General features: G+C 41.3%; 1 long non-coding RNA gene across 1 annotated transcript; it reads right to left on the reverse strand.

Annotated features, from left to right (window-relative positions):
• Positions 1 to 16,276: 16,276 nt before the first annotated feature.
• On the reverse strand, positions 16,277 to 20,642 carry LOC143420667 (uncharacterized). The gene is made up of 3 exons (XR_013100393.1): positions 20,584 to 20,642; positions 20,446 to 20,507; positions 16,277 to 18,216 (listed from the first exon to the last, which is right to left on the reverse strand). It is a non-coding gene; the product is annotated as an uncharacterized LOC143420667 (long non-coding RNA).
• Positions 20,643 to 20,887: the final 245 nt, after the last annotated feature.

Here is a 20,887-nt window from a genome sequence, read left to right on the forward strand (position 1 = left end):
ATATAGAAAAGATTTTCCCTCAGTCTTGTGAGAACTGTAACAACAATTAATTTTGCTGATTTACAATCCCCCTTTGCTGCAGATAAACAAATGGACCCAAATTATGCCAGAACCACTAGAAGGTAAAGAAGCAAACTGCCCACTCTTGTCCAATTGTCTGCAGTTGGTGTATGTTTAACAGGAAAATGAACTGCATGTATCTTATTTCACTGGGCGTGCATAACAAATTCAAACAGTCTGAGTGTAAGTCAGAGTCTAAACCTCATCATGCAAATCTCAGTAGAGGTCACTCCAAGACCATCAGGAGGATCATGTAGTATAAACTGTACAGTAGTACAAACACAGATCTGCTCTACCTATCTGCTACATTTATGTGCTGTAAGTCCCATATTTTAACTGCTTACTAAGCATTTATATTGTAGATATTGGTCATTGAATATGAGGGTTCAGAAAGTGATGAATGTAATGCAAATCTGGAAAACACAACTGCAAAGTCTGTATTTATTTCACTTTATAAAGGAGGATAAGCATATATTGTCCTACTTTACTCAAGATATTAATTTGTGTAAGTAAAATATCTTCAGACAGACTAATTGAATTCAGATTTTGATAATAAATCTTTTGCTGTGTAATGTTAGTGTTTGTATTGTTAGTGTATTGTTGTATTGTTAGTGTTTCCTAAATGTGCTTTAAGGCTATTGACTATACTGTGAGGTTCCCTTCTGAAGCTGCACTCTAACTGTATGCAAAGCACATGCCTGTGTGCAGCAGCATGAAAATTAAATGGTAACAAGGCAGCTCCACATTATTTTGCAGTAAACAAAAAACTGTCCGTTTGAATAATATCTAATACCTATCACTCTGTCTACTCACTGACGTGTCAGTATAGTACAGAGTGAAAGAAAAAGCCACAGATTAAGATATTCAAACACAGCCTTCCTCAGAGGATAGTCACCGTTGCAAGTTTTGACAAATGCATATTAAACTTGAAAACATTTGAAGATTAAAAAAGGTAACCTTCATGTCAGTAACAAGAGGAGACTTGATAGCTTTCTTTCTTTCTTTACATTTAGGTGAACGGCTTGTCTGAACTTGAACATGAATGTAAAAGAGACTGAGTTTAGCTGTTCATGTGTGTCATGGTTAGCCACGCCCTTGTTTTCTTTTTCAGTTGGATGTAAAAGTGTGCTTGTGCATTTGTCTGTTGATTGATAGCAACTAATCTTTAGTAACTGAAACCACAATTTAGAGTTAGGAACATTTTATCAGCTGACATTAATGCATTGTATGAGGTACAAGGCTGCATAATTACTTCCCCAGGCTTTATATTACCTTTCACTGTATATGTATTGTGTCATAAGAGCTTTTTTAGTTTAGCCATTCAGTTAGTTTTGGACAGTTTCTCATATAGTGCTGCATATTGTATATACTCTCTCTCTCTCTCGATCGCTCCAACAAACATATCGATTCAAACTGACAATAACTGAGCTACAGTTCATTTGTCATTTGTTTGTCACTGTGAAATTTATATTTTACAACAATTTCATTCATTTGCAAATTTTTTAAATGTAAAAAAAAAAAAGCTGTAACAATGTTTAAAAATCATACATTGTCTTTTCTGGTTATGTTATGACATCTTACCTTAAGAAAATGAAACATCTTGCATTCCTCTTTAATCAAAATTTGAGTCAAATCACAAATATCGATCCATATGATTATGTCAAGGCCTAGCGCTGTCTAGTCTTCCTGCTTGAGACTCTTTCATGGATGTCTGCCACTATGATGGTCCCTGGATCTTGTTCAGGGAGGTTATTGTGGTCTGCTCTTAGATCCACTAACCACTGAGCAATGTTTCATCCTTTTCCCATATTCTCTTCCAGTATTGCTCTTTCTCCAGCCTTGGCAGGGCTGTTCTAATTTCTAAGGTCACAGATACGGACTGCTTATTGTACTTCTTAAGCATCCCTTTCTTCATCACATCTTTTAACAGCTCTGGCAGTTAGTTGGCTGTCCTTTGTTCTGCCTTTATCTTGGCCTCTAGTTTCCTTCACCATAGAGGGTACTGCTTCTTGTGGCTGTTATCTTTTCAGTTGGTTGGTTTCAGTAACAGTAGCCGTAAGGATTGGACATAAATACTGCATTCACATCTTCTAGTTACTGCTGAAATCTCAATTTACAAAGAACCCAGAGTGGAGAACAAGTAAGATCAAATTTAATTGCTGACTATATTATGATTTTTAAAAGACAAATTAGTTGATTTAAGAAATTTTAAATGACTGTGTTTGGTAAGAGGGTCTGCAAATCAGGGATTATTTCTGTAAACACACTTGGTTTTGGCCTTGGTGTTGATCACCTAGTGCAGTGGTGTCCAAACCCAGTCCTCGAGAGCCGGTGTCCTGCAGGTTTTAGATGTGTCCTTGACAGTGTTGGGTAAGTTACTTTAAATGAGTAACTTAGTTACATTACTACTTACTTCTATCAAAAGTAACTCAGTTACTTCAAGTTACTCATTACTTTCAAAGTAACTAGTTACTAGGAAAAGTAACTTTGGTTTTACTCTGAATTCTCTTGTTAATGTGTTGCTTCTGTAACTGGATACCCAGCAAGACTGCCAGTCTTCTAGCTTGCTTACTTGCCACAAGTGCACTGTGCCACCTACTAATAGAAAGGAAAAAATAATGTGCATATTTCCACGAGAGAAATTCCACACCTGGACTGTCGTTGACCGCTGCCATGATTCGAGCCTACATCACAGCATCATGTGCGCTTTTTACATCCAACACAAAAACTGCAGTCGTGGTGCTTTCGATTGTACTCAGAACTCGGAAATTCTGCCTTCCGAATAGGAAGATGTAGGTAACACCAGACTGCAGATGAGCTGCATACAGGGCTGGACTGGGACAAAAAAATTGACTAGAGAGCAGCCCGCCATTATAGGAAAAAGCCTTTGAATGAAAACAATCGCTGTTGTGACAGTGATGTACACTGTTCTGATGGTGTATATGCATCAATCTATCAATCGTTTGTTGTAAGACTCAGATAATTATTTTTTAAAAGCTAGATATTTTAAATGAGAATAAGAAAGAAAAGTACTTCTTTGTGCCCCCCTCTCCCTGTTAATGCCCTACCTGGCCCCCTGGCAAAACTTTGCTAGGTCCGACCCTGCACAGTTACCAGCTGTCAGCTACGTAAAAAAATTATTATGGTGTTATTTGTCTCTCAGAAACGGTTTATAACTTCCCTTCAACTCATTCAAGTCACCTAAAAAGTAAACCTGTTTCTCCATCACCTGTTGAGCTCTGATGACTCAGTAAGAACATCTCCTGGTTTCATCTTCATGTTTCCCTCTCACCAGATAACCAAACCGATATCATGACCAGCAGCTTTTACGGCTGTGGCTCCAGCAAACATCAGCTGATACTGGAAGGTAATATTAAATAAATTCTAACAACAGCTGATCAAGCTTAAACGTGCTGCTGTTGTTTAACGCGACCTCCGCTGGTTTCTTGTTTCTGGCACAAAGTGGGCGATAAACAAACAAGAGAGACGGGAGTTGCGACAGAAAAGCCGATCAGCTGGTCATTGATCAGTTTCATGATTGAAGTAGAAACAGTTAGTTTCTCTTTGTGTTTTTCTACCCCTGTATTTAAGTTCCCTCACCCTTTGTGTTCCATGCTGCGTGTCTTATGTTATCAAGTTTGTATTATCGTGTCTGTCACATTAACCTAACCCAGGTTTTATGGACTGCCTGCCTGCAGACTTAAAGAACTTTGCTACAGCCACTATCTCCTCTGCCTCACCATCATCGTCAGAGCAGCAGCTGCCCAGTGTGCAGGCTGAATCACCCCAGCCTGTCATGGTCCTGGGCCATGTTGGCCCAGTATTCTTAGTTTTTGTGTGTTTTGTATTTTGTTCCCTATTTATGCCTTGGTTCCTAGGTTATTCAGTTAAGATGTTCCTTATTTGGTTACCTCCTGTGTGCCCTTGTGTATCTGTGAGCCCTCGTCTTTCCTTGTGTTTTATTCCATGTTTTCCCCAGCCCATTATGCCTGTGTTCTCCCCGTGCTCTCTCTCCTCCTGTCTGAACCTCTGTGTACTTCCTGTTTTACTTTACAGTCTCTCGTCAGTATGCGTCATGCTGTGTTCACTCCTGCCCTGTCTCGTTATGATTATCTGTGTCAGCTGTGTTCCCTGTGTGCTCCCACTTCCCTCGTTAGCCCTCTGTGTATTTATGTGTATGTCTCCATCAGTTCAGTGTCGCGTGGTCAGTGTCTCCTCCCCGAACCTCTGTGTCTTTCTGTGTTCCCTCGGTCTTCTGTTAGTATTCCCAGTTTAGTTCTGTTTCGTTTTAAGGCCTGCAATAAAGCAGTGATTTTGAGTTCAGTTCCTGTCTCCGTGAGTTTTGCGTTTGGGTCCTCATCTGCCTCCACACAGCCAGTTCATGACACAGCCCTGTGGTGATGCAGCTCTTTCTTCGCCGGCTACGGGAGTACGAGTCGGCTTATCCAGTCTCTCACCTGTGTCCATGCCTGTGTCACCACTGCAGCAGACAAGTGCTGCATTTTCTTCACCTCAACCGGTGGCTGCTTCCAGCACTACATTCATCTCAGCCGTAGCGGCACCGGCCTCCACAGCCACGGCTTCCAGGAGGAGGCGGCGTCCAAGTCGTCACCACGGCAGCATGAGTTGGGAGATTATATTCTGAATCCACGTGTGTTTTTTAAGGAGAACAAACACTGCCTTAAAGGTTCATGGGCATGTTTAAAGGTTCATGGGCATGTTTATGAAATGACTGAAAAATCACCAGCCAAGTCTTCCACAGAACATCTTATCCCTCTGCACAATTACCTAGCATCCTTGTGTATTGATCATGCTACGCCCCCCGAACTAATAAACTGTGGACTTTTGTGCAGTCACCCTCCAGGTCGACCCCCTGATCCGCCTGACTGCGGACTCCTATGCCCTTGTGTTTGGACTGAGTGCTTCGGATTCCTTGTTTTTTGTGGTTTTGTTTCAGTTCTGAAACATGAATCAGTTCTGATGGACACGCATGGCCAGCTGTGCAGAAACCTCTGGAAGAGACTGAGCAGGGCCAGCAGGTGTGGAAACCTCTTGCTGTTGTTGAAGCTCAGGTTGAGGACTGGGCTTTGTGTCCCTTGGAACTGGAACAGGTGGTGGAATTGGCCGAACCCTAGTCGTCCCCACCCGAGGAACAGATACAGGTGCGGGGACTGGTTGGATCCTGGCTACCCTCAGCCGTGGTGCAGGGACAGGTGCAGGAGGAAACGTACACCACGCATTTTAGTCACATGATGCAGTCATGTGACCAATTCAACTAAGATGGCAGACGGCACTGTATAGCTATTGTTTTGTTTGCTCTCAATTTTGACTGCCCTATTAAAGATTAATATCAGCTTTTACATGCTCTAGATAGCTCGCTTGCTTTTGCAACTTTCACTCTTGTGTTACTTGCAGCAACAACTCCACCTCATTGTCAGTCCATTTAAAAAACTCTGTGCTTTTCCTCGACAAAGTTTCAAATAGCTGGAAAGTAAATAAACAGCAGACAGAAATGACGCAGGTTCACCCGAGGAACAGGAACAGGTGAAGAGGGAGGCAGGGTCCGAGCCACCCTGTGAGCAGGAACTGGCTGACAGAGAGGTGTTGTTATAGTGACAGCAATGTCACAGGTGTGAATGTCCTAAATAGGAGCCTGAGATGGCAGAACAGTTTTTTGGGATTCAGGCTGATAAAAAACAGTCTTAAGTTTTGACAGGCTATCGGTGTGTTGAAGAGTCACTGGATTATTAGCAGAAGAAACAGGAGTCTTTTTGTGATGAGCAGGATTAAAAAAACTCAGTTTCACTCAACACCGGTGAGTGCTCCGACTGCTCCAAATGATAAAAGCGGCAGTGGTGTAAGACTCGTCTCCTGTTGGCTTTGATGTATCTTCATGGCACAGGTCTTATTCTGTCATGGTCCTATTGAGGGGATGGAGAAGAGAAGACCCAAACAGGTTAATTGAGGATGTGGACAGTGTTTTTTGTGAAGACAGAACAAACGCAGCATGGGACTGACTGAATGACTGGCTGGGACACAGCGGGATTGACATTGAGGGTTTAAATACAGCCCCCAACAGGGAACTAAGATCAACAGTCCACAGCCTATGCAGGTGGCCTTGAGGAATAGGGCAGAGAGTCAGTTCGTTCTCGTTATCATATCTCCTGGAAGAATGTTGTTGTTTTCCTCGGCGTCAACCTTCACGCAGCTGGCGCCATCGGGGGTGGGGGTATAGCCGCATTAGAGATGGAGGTAACTGGTTTAGGTCGAACGAACTGCATCCATTTTACACTCGTTCTAATGTCCATCACTGGTCTCCAGATGTATCTCTCTTTTAAGAGCCATGAGCACCTCCAAGATCTTTCCCATATTTCGTTCAGTAAGAACAGTCTGAGCACTCACTGCTCGTCCCACAGTTTCGATCAGAGTGGCTAGCCTTGTGGGGTTTTGAATAGCAGTCACTGCTTTATTCAATTTCCGATAAGCCAGGGCCAAGCCAGCTCCAAACAGCAAGAACCCTGTTATCATGGTTCCGAATAAGTAGATGTCTTCAATGTCCTCGATGACGCTACCACCCTTCCATCGTGTATCCAGCAGGGAACGTCCTTCCGGGACACTCGGGCTCTCCCGAACCCAGGCTTCTGGTCGAGAATAGCGTGTCATTTGCATTAAGGGACCAGTTTATCAAATCCATAGTTCTTCTTTAGTTTTAGAGAACAAGAGCCAGAATGAGAGGCTCTCTCAGGGTTAGAGTCAGACAAGACAACGACATAGAAGCAGCAGCAGGGAAGCTAAGGGAAGGAGAGGGTGAAAGATGCGTCTGCCTACTCCAAGAGCCAGAAGAGAAGGGGGAGTTCAACTCCAGTGTGTGTGGGATGTGATGCTCCTCAGCCTCACCAGCTGTTGCCTATACGTCAGGAAGCTGGTGACCCACTGACAGGTGTTGGCAAGGATAGTGAACTGAAGAAGGTAATTGACGAAAGAGGTAAGTGACGGAAGTGACGGACAAGGTAAGCGACGCTGTCGTCAAAAAGACTTCGCCCGGCAGATTCCCCCGGCACAACATCGCCAGCCGGCAAAGATATTGTCGACATACTGGAGTCAATCGACCAACGATTGTCCAGTTTCAATGCAAGGCTGTCCTTGGTGGAGATTCTTCACCGCGAATTTAAATCCTTGCGAGAATCCCTGGAGTTCAGCCGGCAGCAGGTGGAAACGCTCGCTGCTGAAAATGCCATGCTAAGGGAGTCGGTGAAATGTCTCACAGACAATGTTACCCAGCTAAATAGAGAAAATAAAAAAATAAAAGAAACAGTTATTGATCTACAAGCTTGTGGCATGCGTGATAATCTCGTATTTTCTGGTATTCCAGAAGCTGCTGGAGAAGACGCGGAGACTACGGTAAAAAGCTTAATCAAAACCCACTTGAAGCTGCCGGAGAACACGGTGAAGAACATCGCCTTTGATAGGGTGCATCGCATCGGCCCCATGCAGGGCTGCGACCGGGAGACCACGTCCTATTGTGGCCAAATTCGGCCACTTCAAACAAAAGGAACAGGTGAAAAGCAGGGAATTAAAAGGAACGGACTTCAGCGTGAATGACCAGTTCCCCAAAGAGATCCTGGAACGATGCAGGGTCCTCTTCCCAATCCAACGCGGCTTCACCCAGAAGGGCTCCTGCGCTGTCATTGCTGTGGACCGGCTGTACGTGGACGGACAGCTTCATCGCGACCCCAATATCACTCCGTGGCTGTATTAATTTCACACCAGATAAGAATCCGCTACACCTTTTTCATATCCACTCACACTAACTTGCATTAAGTTAAACATCTGTTTAACTTAATGCCAAGGTGTGAGCCAAGGTGTGAAACTGGGCGTGGGTCCCAATCACGCCCAGTTTCACACCTTGGCTCAGGCGATTAGAGGATCATCAGGGGGTCCTTTTGTCCCTCTGTGGGGGGTTACGCCCACTAGGTTTATATCTGGGACTCTCCACCATTTGACCTTAGAACTGAAGAAGCTTCTCGGATGAGAGGTGAAACGTCTTCAAGCAACTTATAGAAGTCCAGACGCTTTTCTTTGCAAGCTCCTTTGACTGCGATGACCTGGATGACTGAGAACCTTCACAGACACATTGTTGGAAATCAAAGAAAAGGGCAGACTTCCATCAAATAGGAATTCTGCAAACATTAATCTCCTGCTAAAACCAGGCAAAGACCCTGTATATCCCTCAAGCTGTCGTCCAATATCCCTTATAAATGTAGACCTTAATATAATCTGCAAAGCTCTCTCAAAGAGACTAGAGAAAATAACCCCCCTCTTAATTCATCCTGACCAAACTGGTTTCATAAAAGGTAGGCACTCATCAACAAATACACGTAGATTACTTAATTTGATAGACTACTCACACAGTAAAAACCTTGAAACTACAATATTTTCTTTAGATGCAGAAAAAGCATTTGACAGAGTTAACTGGAAATTTCTATTTGCAACTTTACACAAATTTGGTTTTGGATCCTCTTTCATTAACTGGTTAAAAATATTATATAATTCCCCAACAGCTTGTGTCAAAACAAATGACCAAACATTCTCCAGCTTATGTCTCCTGAGGGGCACCAGGCAGGGATGCCCACTCCCCCCTTCACTGTTTGCAATTTTTATTGAACCACTAGCAGCAGCAATTAGACAGAATTCAGTAATTAAGGGCATAAAATGCAAGAACGTGGAACATAAAATCAGCCTTTATGCGGATGATGTGTTACTTTTTCTCCAAAACTCACAAACCAATATCTCTGGGGTGATTGAATTGATAAACTCTTTTGCAAGAATATCAGATTACTCAATTAACTGGTCAAAATCTACAGTTCTACCAATTAATTGCTCCTTCCATAATTTTTCTTCTACACCACTGCAATTGGGAAATATAAAATATTTAGGTATTAATGTTTCTCCCAAGCTTGCAGATCTAACAAAATTAAACCATATCCCACTTTTAAAGAAGGTAGAAGGCGATCTGGCTAGATGGAAATGTTTACTCATATCACTCATGGGAAGGGTTGTTGCTATAAAAATGATGGTCTTACCAAAAATAAATTATTTATTCTCAATGATCCCAACTAAACCGCCACAAGATTGGTTCAGATCTCTAGATTCATACATGTCCAAATTCCTTTGGAAAGATAAACCCCCACGTATAAGCTTAAAAACACTACAAAAGACCAAGGATAAAGGAGGATTAGAACTACCTAACTTTCAGCAGTCAAAGGAGCTTGCAAAGAAAAGCGTCTGGACTTCTTTAAGTTGCTTGAAGACGTTTCACCTCTCATCCGAGAAGCTTCTTCAGTTCTAAGGTCAAATGGTGGGGAGTCCCAGATTTAAACCTAGTGGGAGTATCCTCCCAAACAGGGACAAAAGGACCCCCTGGTGATCCTCTAATCGTCTGAGCCAAGGTGTGAAACTGGGTGTGCACAGAAAAGAAGATCAGACACCAGCGAGGGAGGATAAGAAGGACAGACGCAACAACATTGTCATCCCCTATGTAGCCAGTGTATCAAAAAAACTCAGTTGAGTTTTCTCCAAGCATGACATCCCAGTGCATTTCAGACCCAGCAACACGCTCAGACAAAAACTGGTTCACCCGAAAGACAAAACTCCAAAACACAGACTTAACAATGTGGTGTATGCTGTACAGTGCAGCGAGGAATGCTCAGACCTCTACATTGGAGAGACCAAACAGCCACTTCACAAGCGCATGGCACAACATAGAAGAGCCACCTCCACAGGACAAGACTCACCAGTCCATCTGCATCTTAAGGATAAAGGACACTCTTTCGAGGATGCCAATGTTCACATTTTGGACAGAGAGGACAGATGGTTTGAAAGAGGAGTGAAAGAAGCCATCTATGTCCACTGTGAGCGACCATCTTTGAACAGAGGTGGTGGATTACGACACCAACTGTCTGCCATCTATAATCCAGTTTTGAGTTCCTTCCCCAGACGCCTTAATGCCCACTCACATCCTGGGCCATCTGACCTCAGGAATTCGCATGATAAGGTGGGGCCAGGTCTCACAATGAGCTCACCCATCAGGGGGTCTTTTTGTCCCTCTTTGGGGTCATACTCCCACTAGGTTTAAATCTGGGATTCCCCACCATTTGACCTTAGAACTGAAGAAGCTTCTCGGATGAGAGGTGAAACATCTTCAAGCAACTTAAAGAAGTCCAGACGCTTTTCTTTGCAAGCTCCTTTGACTACAATGACCTGGATGACTGAGAACCTTCAGACCTAACCTTCAGCACTACTTCTTAGCCAACAGGCTTCAGTTTATCTCAGGATGGCTAAAACATATCTTCTTAGATGAACCTTGGCTAGATGTAGAACAAGCACTTTGCAATAATCTAGAGATTTCAGATCTACCATTTATCAGCTCAAGTCTTCATTAATCCCATGCAAACGTACACCTATCTGGAACAACCCTGACATATTACAAAACAATAATATGATAAACTTTTCAGATTGGAGTGGTAAAGGAATCAAATATTTAGAACATATATTAGAAGGAACAGAATGTATTTCATTTTACAGACTAGTTACACAATATGGGATCAACAAGAAAAGATTTTTAGAATATCAACAAATTAAATCCATAGTAAAGAATTTTTTTAAACCAGGTTAAAGTTGAACTACAAACACCACCAAGTGTGGTTCAATTTCTTAGTCTTAAAACCCCCAAATTACTTTCCAAAATATACAGAATGCTTTCTAAAACAGATGAATCAATATCACTTCCTATTGCAAAATGGGAAGCGGATTTATCAGTTAACTGAGACCAAAACTTCTGGTCTCATATCTGCTTAAAGACCTTTGATCTAATTAGAAATCCCAGTCTTCAATTAATTCAATACAAAATACTACATAGAGTGCACTATACAGGTCATCGGATGTCAAGATGGGTTTTACGTCTACCAACAACTACTCACACTGCCAAACCAATTCACCGGACAATTATATCCACGCTTTCTGGTTCTGTCCACCAGTTCAGAAGTTTTGGCGCAAGATATGTGAAGACTTATCAAAGTGTCTGAAATGTAACATTCCAACTTCCTCTTTAGTGTGTTTGTTGGGCAGCTTAGATAATGTCACTACAGAAAAAAATATACAGTATCCCATATGGTTTTCACTGCCCTATGCATAGCCAAGAAAACAGTCCTCATGAACTGGAAAAATAAAAATAATCTGTGGGGAGGGTCTGTGCTGACGGACGTGGGTTACTGACCTGGTAGTCTGGCTGCCCCTGGGTGGGTTCGGGACTGGCGAGATGTTCTGGGGGCGCTTCGTCTCTGGGCTGGGGCTCTGGCTGGGCCTCGGGGGCTTGGGTCCTGGTTGGTGTGTTGCCGGGGTTGTGGGCGGGTGGGTGTATGGGGGCCCAGTCCTGGTGCAGGGTGCCACCGGTGCATCGAGCCACCTGGGGGGCTCTTCAACTGGTGGGGGAGGTTGTTACATCTTGCAGGAGCTCTCCTCTCTTCAGGAACTCACTCTGCAGGAGGGGGAGATACAGGAGAGGTGGAGGAAGATCTGGGCGTCTATTGTCTTGTGTAGTCTGGATGATGAGTGGCTGACGGGGTGGGTGCAGTTTTCTCTGAGGTGGGGTCGGGCGGGCTGTCCCGGGCTCTGTGGGGCCGGGCAGCGCTGCTGTACTGGGCCCCGGTCTAGATGGGCCTGGGCCCCCTTTCCCTGGCGGGTTGCAGAGTATGGGGGTGCCTACTGGGGTCAGCGGGGGAGCTGGCCCCAGGGAGGGGTCACTTGCCCCTCCCTTCCTTCCCTCCCCATCTCCAGCTGCCTCCCTCTTCCCGCTCCACCACAATCACCCAGACATGCAGGGCCTTGCGGTAAAGATGTGTCACCAGGGTGCAGGGGAGGCATCCCCCTCTGTCCCCTTCTGGCTGCCTGTGCCTCAATTTTATCTCACAACTTAGACATTCACATTACTCACACTCTCATAACACATACATATAGGATCTTGGGGGTGGGCACGCTACACGGAATCCAAAAGCCCATCAGGGTGTACACCTCACCCCTGGCGTCGTTGCCCACCTCTCAATTTTAAATACACGTAGACATTGAGGGCTAGCAGGAGGGGCTATGCGCTTAGGAGGGGCGATCGTGGCTCAAGAGTTGGAAGTTCCCCTTGTAATCGGAAGGTTGCCGGTTCGAGCCCCGGCTCGGACAGTCTCGGTCGTTGTGTCCTTGGGCAAGACACTTCACCTACCGCCTACTGGTGTTGGCCAGAAGGGCCGATGGCGCGATATGGCAGCCTCGCTTCTGTCAGTCTGCCCAGGGCAGCTGTGGCTACAACTGTAGCTTCCCTCCACCAGTGTGTGAATGTGTGTGTGAATGGGTGGATGACTGGGTGTGTAAAAGTGTGTAAAGCGCTTTGGGGTCCCTAGGGGGGACTAGTAAAAGCGCTATACAAATACAGGCCATTTATTTCATTTCATTCATTCATTTTCATTTTCATTTATTTATTCATTTTCAGGCACAACAAATACCTATATTGAACATAAAATACACAAAACAAAAAACAAAACTTGCCTGAAAAAGGAGTGAGACGAAGAAAACTTATTAAATCCCACCCCTATACTCACTCATCAACAAAAAAAAACAATAAACTTCCCGCAGCTACGCCCATCATTGCATACAGACCCATCAACAGCCCCGGGCAGATACAAGCATCTAAGCGGCAGCTCGCAACCAACAATTAGAGCCTTCATAACTGAATACAGAATATATAAATTATAAATTGCATTACCACAGGTAACAGGCAGTAATAACTACAAGTAACAGACACACATACATATACATACATATATATCTACACACACAAGTACATTTATGTACATACATACGCACACTTTATTTTTTATTTTTTATTTTGGAATCCATACCAGCAATGGTAAGAGGACAGACATTACAGAGCACACTAAAACCCATCATTGAGTATACTGTGACCAGACCAACTGTTTGTAGAGAAATTTAAATCTATGAATATTTTTGCATTGTTTCAATTGTAAACTCAGACTGTTCCAGATTTTCACACCACATACAGACACACAAAAGCCTTTACGGGTTGTTCGAGTTCTGGGTAATTTGAATTCTCCAAAGCCTCTCACATTATAAACCTTTTCTCGAATTTCAAATCTAGTTTGTAAATTTGCCGGTAAAAGTTTAGTAAAAGCTTTATACAAAATTATGGATGTATTGTAATTAACCAGATCCTGGAATTTAAGTAACTTTGCCTGAAGAAAGAATTTGTGAGTATGATCTAGATAACCAGCCTTGTGAATAATACGCAGTGCTCGTTTCTCTACTGTGACTAATGGATTAGTTGTATTTTTATATGTATTTCCCCACACTTCCACACAATATGTAAGATATGGAAGAACCAGGGTACAGTACAGAGTACGAAGTGCATCTTTATCAAGGAATTGTTTCACTTTGTTCAAAACTGCGAGGCTTCTGGAAATTTTGGTTTTTATGTGTCTGACGTGGGGTTTCCATGAAATTTTGTTATCAATTATAACTCCCAAAAATTTGTTTTCACTCACATTATCAATTGGTACACCTTCAATGATAATTGGTAATTCTATATTATATTTTAAATTACCAAAAAACATTGCTTTAGTTTTATTTATATTTAATGATAATTTATTTATGTCCATCCATTTTTTTTATTAATTTTAGCTCCCTCTTTACAGTCATTACAAGATCAGTATAATCATCGCTACTGAAAAATATGTTGGTGTCATCTGCGAACAGTATGAGTTTAAGTACTTGAGAAACATCAAAAATATCATTTATGTATACATTGAAAAGTTTTGGTCCCAACACTGACCCTTGGGGAACACCACATGTAATACCAAGTTTCTCTGAATGGTAATGCCCTATGCTAACATATTGTTCCCGACCTGTTAGGTAACTTTTTAACCAGTTACCAGCTTTCCCTCGAATACCATATCTTTCCAATTTATCCAGTAAAATTGAGTGATTGATTGTGTCGAAGGCCTTTTTGAGGTCAACAAAAATACCAACTGCATATTTATTTTTATCCAGTGTATCAGTAATTTCTTCTACTGCCTCAATTATCGCCATTGAAGTGGTTCTTTGCGTTCTGAAACCATACTGACCAACATTTATTATTTGATGTTTTTCAAGGAATTTTTCTAATCTTGAATTAAAAAGTTTTTCTAGAATTTTTGAGAATTGAGGCAGTAGAGAAATAGGCCTATAATTGGTAAAACTGTGTTTGTCATTACTTTTATATAGTGGTATTACTTTCGCAATTTTCATTTTTTTTGGAAAACAACCGGACTGAAATGATAAATTACAGATATATGTTAAGGGACTAGCAATATTCAGAATAACCTGTTTAACTACAGACATATTTATGTCATGATAATCCATTGAAGACTTACTTTTACATTTTAATGTGATATTTATTACTTCTTGCTCATTTGTAGCTGAGAGGAACAGTGAAAAGGGATTTGATTTTATATTACTGATATTTTCATTTTTATGACACGGGATGTCCGCTGCTAGTTCAGGGCCAACATTTATGAAGAATTTATTGAACCCATCGACAATATTACTCATGTTGTGATTTTCACCATTTGCATCAGTAAAATATTCAGGATATGATGTTCCAGAAGATCCTTGTTTAATTAAGTTGTTTAACACATCCCAAGTTCCTTTTATATTGTTTTTATTTTCATATAATCTTCTTCTATAATAAAGTTGTTTGCTCGTTCTTATAATATCAGTCAATTTATTTCTATATGCTTTATATCTTTGTTCCACTTCTTTTGTTTTTACTTTGATAAACTGTTTATACAGATTGTTTTTCTTTTTGCAAGCATTAATAATTCCTTTTGTGAGCCAAGGACTTTTTATCTTTTTTTTCTTTGTCATGTGTTCGTTTACAGGACAATGTTTATTGTACCACATAGTAAAAATATCTAGAAAATTATCATAAGCCTTGTCCACATCTGACTCTTCATACACCGAACTCCAATCTTGTTGTGCTAAATCGAAATTGAAGGCATGAATTGCTTCTTCATTTATTGTTCGCTTTGCTATCATGATCTTGGTATCTATTTTTTTTAAATCACAGTCACACAAAGTAAAAACTGGTAAGTGGTCAGTTATATCACAGACAAGCAGACCACTATTAATTTGGAAATCCATGACATTAGTAAAAATATTGTCAATAATAGTGGCGCTATGTGAAGTTATTCTGCTTGGCTTTGTTATTGTTGGATATAGTGATAAGCTGTACATTGTGTCAGTAAAGTCATCAATGGCTTTTAACCTTGTTGGATTTAGCAAATCAATGTTAAAATCACCACAGATAAATAGTAATTTTTGGTTCACCGAAGCAAACGTTTTTTCTATCCATTCATTAAAAGTGTCAATACTTGAACTGGGTGTCCGATATATACAACTTATTATAACATTTCTCTTTTTTTCATTCATAATCTCAATAGTCAAACATTCCAAAATTCCATCAATAGCCATAGACATAGTTGTTACAACATTATATTTTATAGAGTTATGAACATATATAGCAACCCCGCCGCCCGCCTTATTTAATCTATTCATGTATTTTAAATCATATCCATTCAAACAAAAATCTATTCCTTTATCGACATTGAACCAAGTTTCAGTGATGGCTATAACACTAAAGGGGCGAGAAAATTGTTGCAAATAGTCCTTAATGAAATCAAAATTAGAGTACATACTTCTGCTGTTAAAGTGAATTAATGAGAGCTTCCCGTCTAGGTTAATTTCTTTTTCATATTGTTCCTGAGTGAAATAATTACAATTTTTAACAAAAGAAGAGAGAAAGTTACTTTCAGAATCTATTTCTGGATCTATTATATTATATTATGCTCCTTATATTCACAATTTATCATTTACCTGCTACTCTCTGGCAGGTAGCTCCATGCCCTCCTGGGTTTTAAAGGCACCTTAGAACACACATGCATCAACACTACATATGAGCGGGCGGAGGGAGGTTTGGAGTCTTCACACACCCCCGTTCTCTGCGGCCTGCTGGAGCGGGGGGGGGGGCTACCCTGCCCAGATACACCTGCATCCACACACCCATACACACCCACACACACATACCTGCAAGCAGGGAGAACGAGGGACAGCAACACCATCAGCAAAACACATCTAATATAATACAAGTCCATAACTACTCAGGAACTCTGGGTCACTCAGATCCAGGTGTGCGATGTATGTGGGAAGACAGTTAAATACTATGGAAACACAACAAACCTTGTTACAAAAAAAAGTCGATAGCTGGCTCTCACTCAATGGGAATTAGTTCTTCTGATTCACTATATAGCCCATGGTTTTGCGAATGTCATATCACTAATGGCAGTCTAATGTTCGTGTATTAATCACCAGGGGATGCCACATAAAAAGAGATGATGTGTGCCATGTCAGGGGTTAAAAATGGAATGGTATTGTGGTTTTTTCTTTTGTTTTTGCCACAACATGGGAATGACTGCAGTTGTCCATAAGTTGTGCATGTGGTACTTCAGCATCTAGCAGGCCTATTGAAGAGGAGGGAGCATAGAGAGGGTGACTTTTTTTAAGTGGCAGGTAATTTCAAATGCAATGTTTCTATCAGCTAAAAAAACATCATTAAACATACAAACTGTTTGCGTGCAGTTTGTCACAGTGTGATGCTAGCTAAAGGTCCAGCTGCTGTATTTCACAGAGAGAAAAGAAAGAGGATTAAATTTACTCAGAGATGGATAAACAAAAAGACAGGACAGGAGAGGAAGAGGAGAGTTTAGATTTAAAGGTAAGGACTGCTCAGTGGTACTTGATAAACTGGAAATTTAAAGCTAATGTAGCGCCTCTACTCAGGACCAGTACACTCTCACTTCAAATAGAGACCCTAGACATCTTACTAGGTTCAGAATGAGGTTTTGTTTTGGAGACTCACAAAAGGAGTTGGCTTGGAAGTGAATAACTGGGACCTTTGTCTCAGTACCATTTATTAGGGGTGGGGGAAAAAATCGATACTGTGTAGTATCGTGATAGTTTGTTTGCTAATAATGTATCGATACAGGGACAGCAGAAATCGATATTTTGTTACAAAAAAGGTTTTTGTGCTCAGAGCATGTTGATCCTTTTTCTGAGCAAGAATCCTGACATTCCTTCACTGTCCAAATGTGTTTAACTTGTTTTTTGGCAGCAATAAACATGACAGTTTACTTCTTTTAATTTAAGACATGTTTTATTTTAATTAAGTTTAAAACTTTTTTATTTAATGTAAAATTATATTTTGTTTTAATTTACTTTCAAATTCTTCAGTTGCTGAATGGGCTGCATAGTTTTCATAAATTGCATAGTTCAGAATAGCTATAATTGTACCAGATGGTTGCATTCAGTTAAGTTGGGACTAAACTGTAATACAAACCGTTCAGTTTGTCAACAATAAAACTGACTGAAATGAGAGAAAGACTGAGTGTGAGACTTTGATATTAGATAAAATGAATATTGATAAAGTTTACCTTTATGTACAGAATCTGAATATCGCAAAATATTTTTAAAAATTGCAATAATATCGTATCGTGCGTTAAGTATTGTGATAATATCGTATCGTGGGATGTATGGTGATTCCCACCTCTACCATTTATATACATATACAACACAATAACCCAAATTGCACACTAATAGTGCATTTTAAAGGTGAATACATGTAAAACAAAACAAAATAAAGACATTCAAATGGAAGATTTATACTGAACTGTATCAGAGCTCTTTGGAATGAATGAAACAGATTAAAGTGTTTCCGTTGTGAAGTTTGAATTGTCCAGTCTGAATTGTCCTTTAAAGTCGTTGAAAACCCAAACAGGTGTACTGTAGGGGAATTGTCAGTGTGCAAACCCTATTATCCGGGTAGGAAAAGTAGTGCATAGGGCTTATCTGAAATCCAGGGTTGCTTGAATCAGTTTCTCAGGCAAATCCCACAATCCGATCGCATGGCTGGCCACACCATTTCAAGATCATCCAGGATCTCAGTTGGGCTGTTCTCACCGTCAGTGGTTCTCCAGAATCCTTCTAGTAGTTCAAAAAACCAATCTGCACAAACAGTGCAGAACAATCAATTTCTTTTCCCATTTTGTCTTCTTAACATGAGCTCATTAACTTCTTTTCCAAATGTATTAATCACAAATGGCATTCCCTTTAGCTTTACCAAGTTACAAGAGTTACAGTAACTTGTTTGTACCAGTATCAACAATTTTATCAAAATTATATCACAACAAAGAACATCAGCAGCTTAAACAGTAATGTAAACAGTCATAGCAATGAAAGTGACATCCATCCTTAAGGCTTACAAGCAAATGTAACTTAATTCAGTGCAAATACTATTAAACTTGAAATATGCTCATATCTATTCAGACATAACCATTCTAATATAAACAGAGCTAGTGCTTCTACTTGAATACCTCCCCGATCGGAATATGGCTTCGGTGGGGTGGGGTGTGTTAGGTTTTGTATTGTTGATTGTCATTTATGCTTAGAAATATTTAACCATATATGCCTAGAGGTGTATAATCAATTGTGTAGTGATAGGATGTGTGATCTTTAGCAGGCTACAAAGGCTTGGTGTGTATTCCACACTGGAATGCACACCTACATCCTGGGAGCATGGGAAGAGGTCGTACCTTGTTTTATTGTTTTATGGTAGGATAAACGTAGCTATATCTGTTTTAGTCTAAATGCCTTTTGTTTAGATGAACTGCTGGACTTCCAGACCAGCAGGTTTAGGGAAGTCTTTATGGGGTCACACTCTGACCCCCCCCCCCCCCCCCCCCCCCACACACACACAGTATTCTTTGTTCACATGTATACCTATGTAGGATGTTATATGTTAATGACCCTGTGCATATTCATGTAACCACAATAAAAGGAGTGCTATGGGGAACCTGGCTGAGAGTCTGATGGAGGTCAAGTGGTGGGACGACACTTGGCTCCAGGCAGGTCTCCCTCATGCATGAGTAACACAAAGAACTTTGCCTACTTGGTGTTCAATGCTTTTGCTGTGTTTTTAAATTGTCTCGTTCCAGCGGTGGGCCTGTGCTAGACAGACCCAACAGGGTGGCTAACAGCTATCAGCAGCTAGCATCGCATCTAGCATTGGCGTCGTTTAGCTCAAAGCACACAACACTTATAACCAGTGTTGGGAAGTAACGGAATACATGTACCGCCGTTATGTATTTAAAATACAAAATATGAGTAACTGTATTCCGTTACAGTTACTGTTTAAAAAGGTGGTATTCAGAATACAGTTACTTTGTTGAAATCAATGGATTACACTGCGGTACTTTCCTGTTTCATTTTGTCGCGGGTCAGGACTGTTTGGGTTTTGTTTGACAGCTACGTTCTGTTGTTCCAGGCGGCAGCGTTACGGTTGCCATGGTTACAGGGCGACGCTCTCTCTCTCTGCGACTGTGCGTTTCCTGGGTGAGAGAGCGCCTTTTCGTTGTTGATGTTGTTGTGCTAAGCTAACAGGCAGAATGCTACAAGCATAGCTCTAAAGAATGTAGCATCATGGGCAGTGTAGTCCGTGTTGCAGGGAGAATGGACTGCCATACACGTTATGGGTCTGAGCGCGAGGAGAGAGAAAAAGGGGAGTGGAAAGGTACGAGTTGTCATCGAGGAAAAACAGGAGCTGGAAGCATGTAAATATAATAATAACCACTTCAGCCAAGAAGAGTGTCTGACGAGCCTAGTTGTAAGTAAGCTATTAAGACTCGACTGTACACCGTGTTCGTGTTTTCCTCCAAAAACAATAAGTTCCGTTGGAGCAGCCTTTCAACGCCTCTCTCTGTCTCTCGCAAGAAAAGTTGACCCACACAACAAAGTAAAGCTATTTTTCGGCTACAAGCCGACAGGGACCCCGCCGTATCAATCAGAGGTCCCTTTACTACAGTTCGGAGTCGCGGACCTTCAGTAATAGTAATAAATCACACAGCAATAGTACATTCACGTTGTTGTAAAAAGCATGATAATATATTAAGTAATCCAAAGTATTCAGAATACGTTACTGTCATTGAGTAACGTAACGGAATACGTTACAGAATACATTTTGGAGCATGTATTCTGTATTCTGTAATGGAATACATTTTAAAAGTAACCTTCCCAACACTGCTTATAACACACTGTAAAAAACAACAGGAGAAGTGAAACAACACGCCAGATTCTCATAGCTCCCGATTGGTTTTTGTTCAAAGGTTTCTGAGCTGAATCGGCTAGTGAAATACATTATCTAACTTAACAGGTAGCTAACAAAAGCACGTGACTCACCGGGATTTTCAGACACAAATAACTTGACAGACGTTATTCCCTTTGTGGTAAGAGTTCGGGGCCTAATAAAAGAGTACCTTATTAGCATTTATACGTAAAACAATCTGGTCTCATTAACCGGGTTGCAGTATTGCATACCAAGATACTTTTTCCATGTGCTCCGACACATACTTGACCGCCATCAAAGGGAAGATCTCACAGGAAGAGACAGGTAATACTTCCGGCGCACTAGACGCAAGGTCGTCAGAACACAAAACTGCATCACAGCACCCCCTTGTGACAATAACAGGCTATAGCCTTAGATTACAAAAAGGGATTTTGCAGCCCTGTATTTTACATGGGTTACACTAACATGTAACTCCTCATGTTTTTAAATCAGATATTGGGTCTGTACACGTGACATTATGTTTTTCGTGTTGTTAAATGTGCTGCAAAACAAACT

Source organism: Maylandia zebra, linkage group LG10, assembly GCF_041146795.1.
Source record: "Maylandia zebra isolate NMK-2024a linkage group LG10, Mzebra_GT3a, whole genome shotgun sequence".
Lineage (NCBI taxonomy): Eukaryota > Metazoa > Chordata > Actinopteri > Cichliformes > Cichlidae > Maylandia > Maylandia zebra.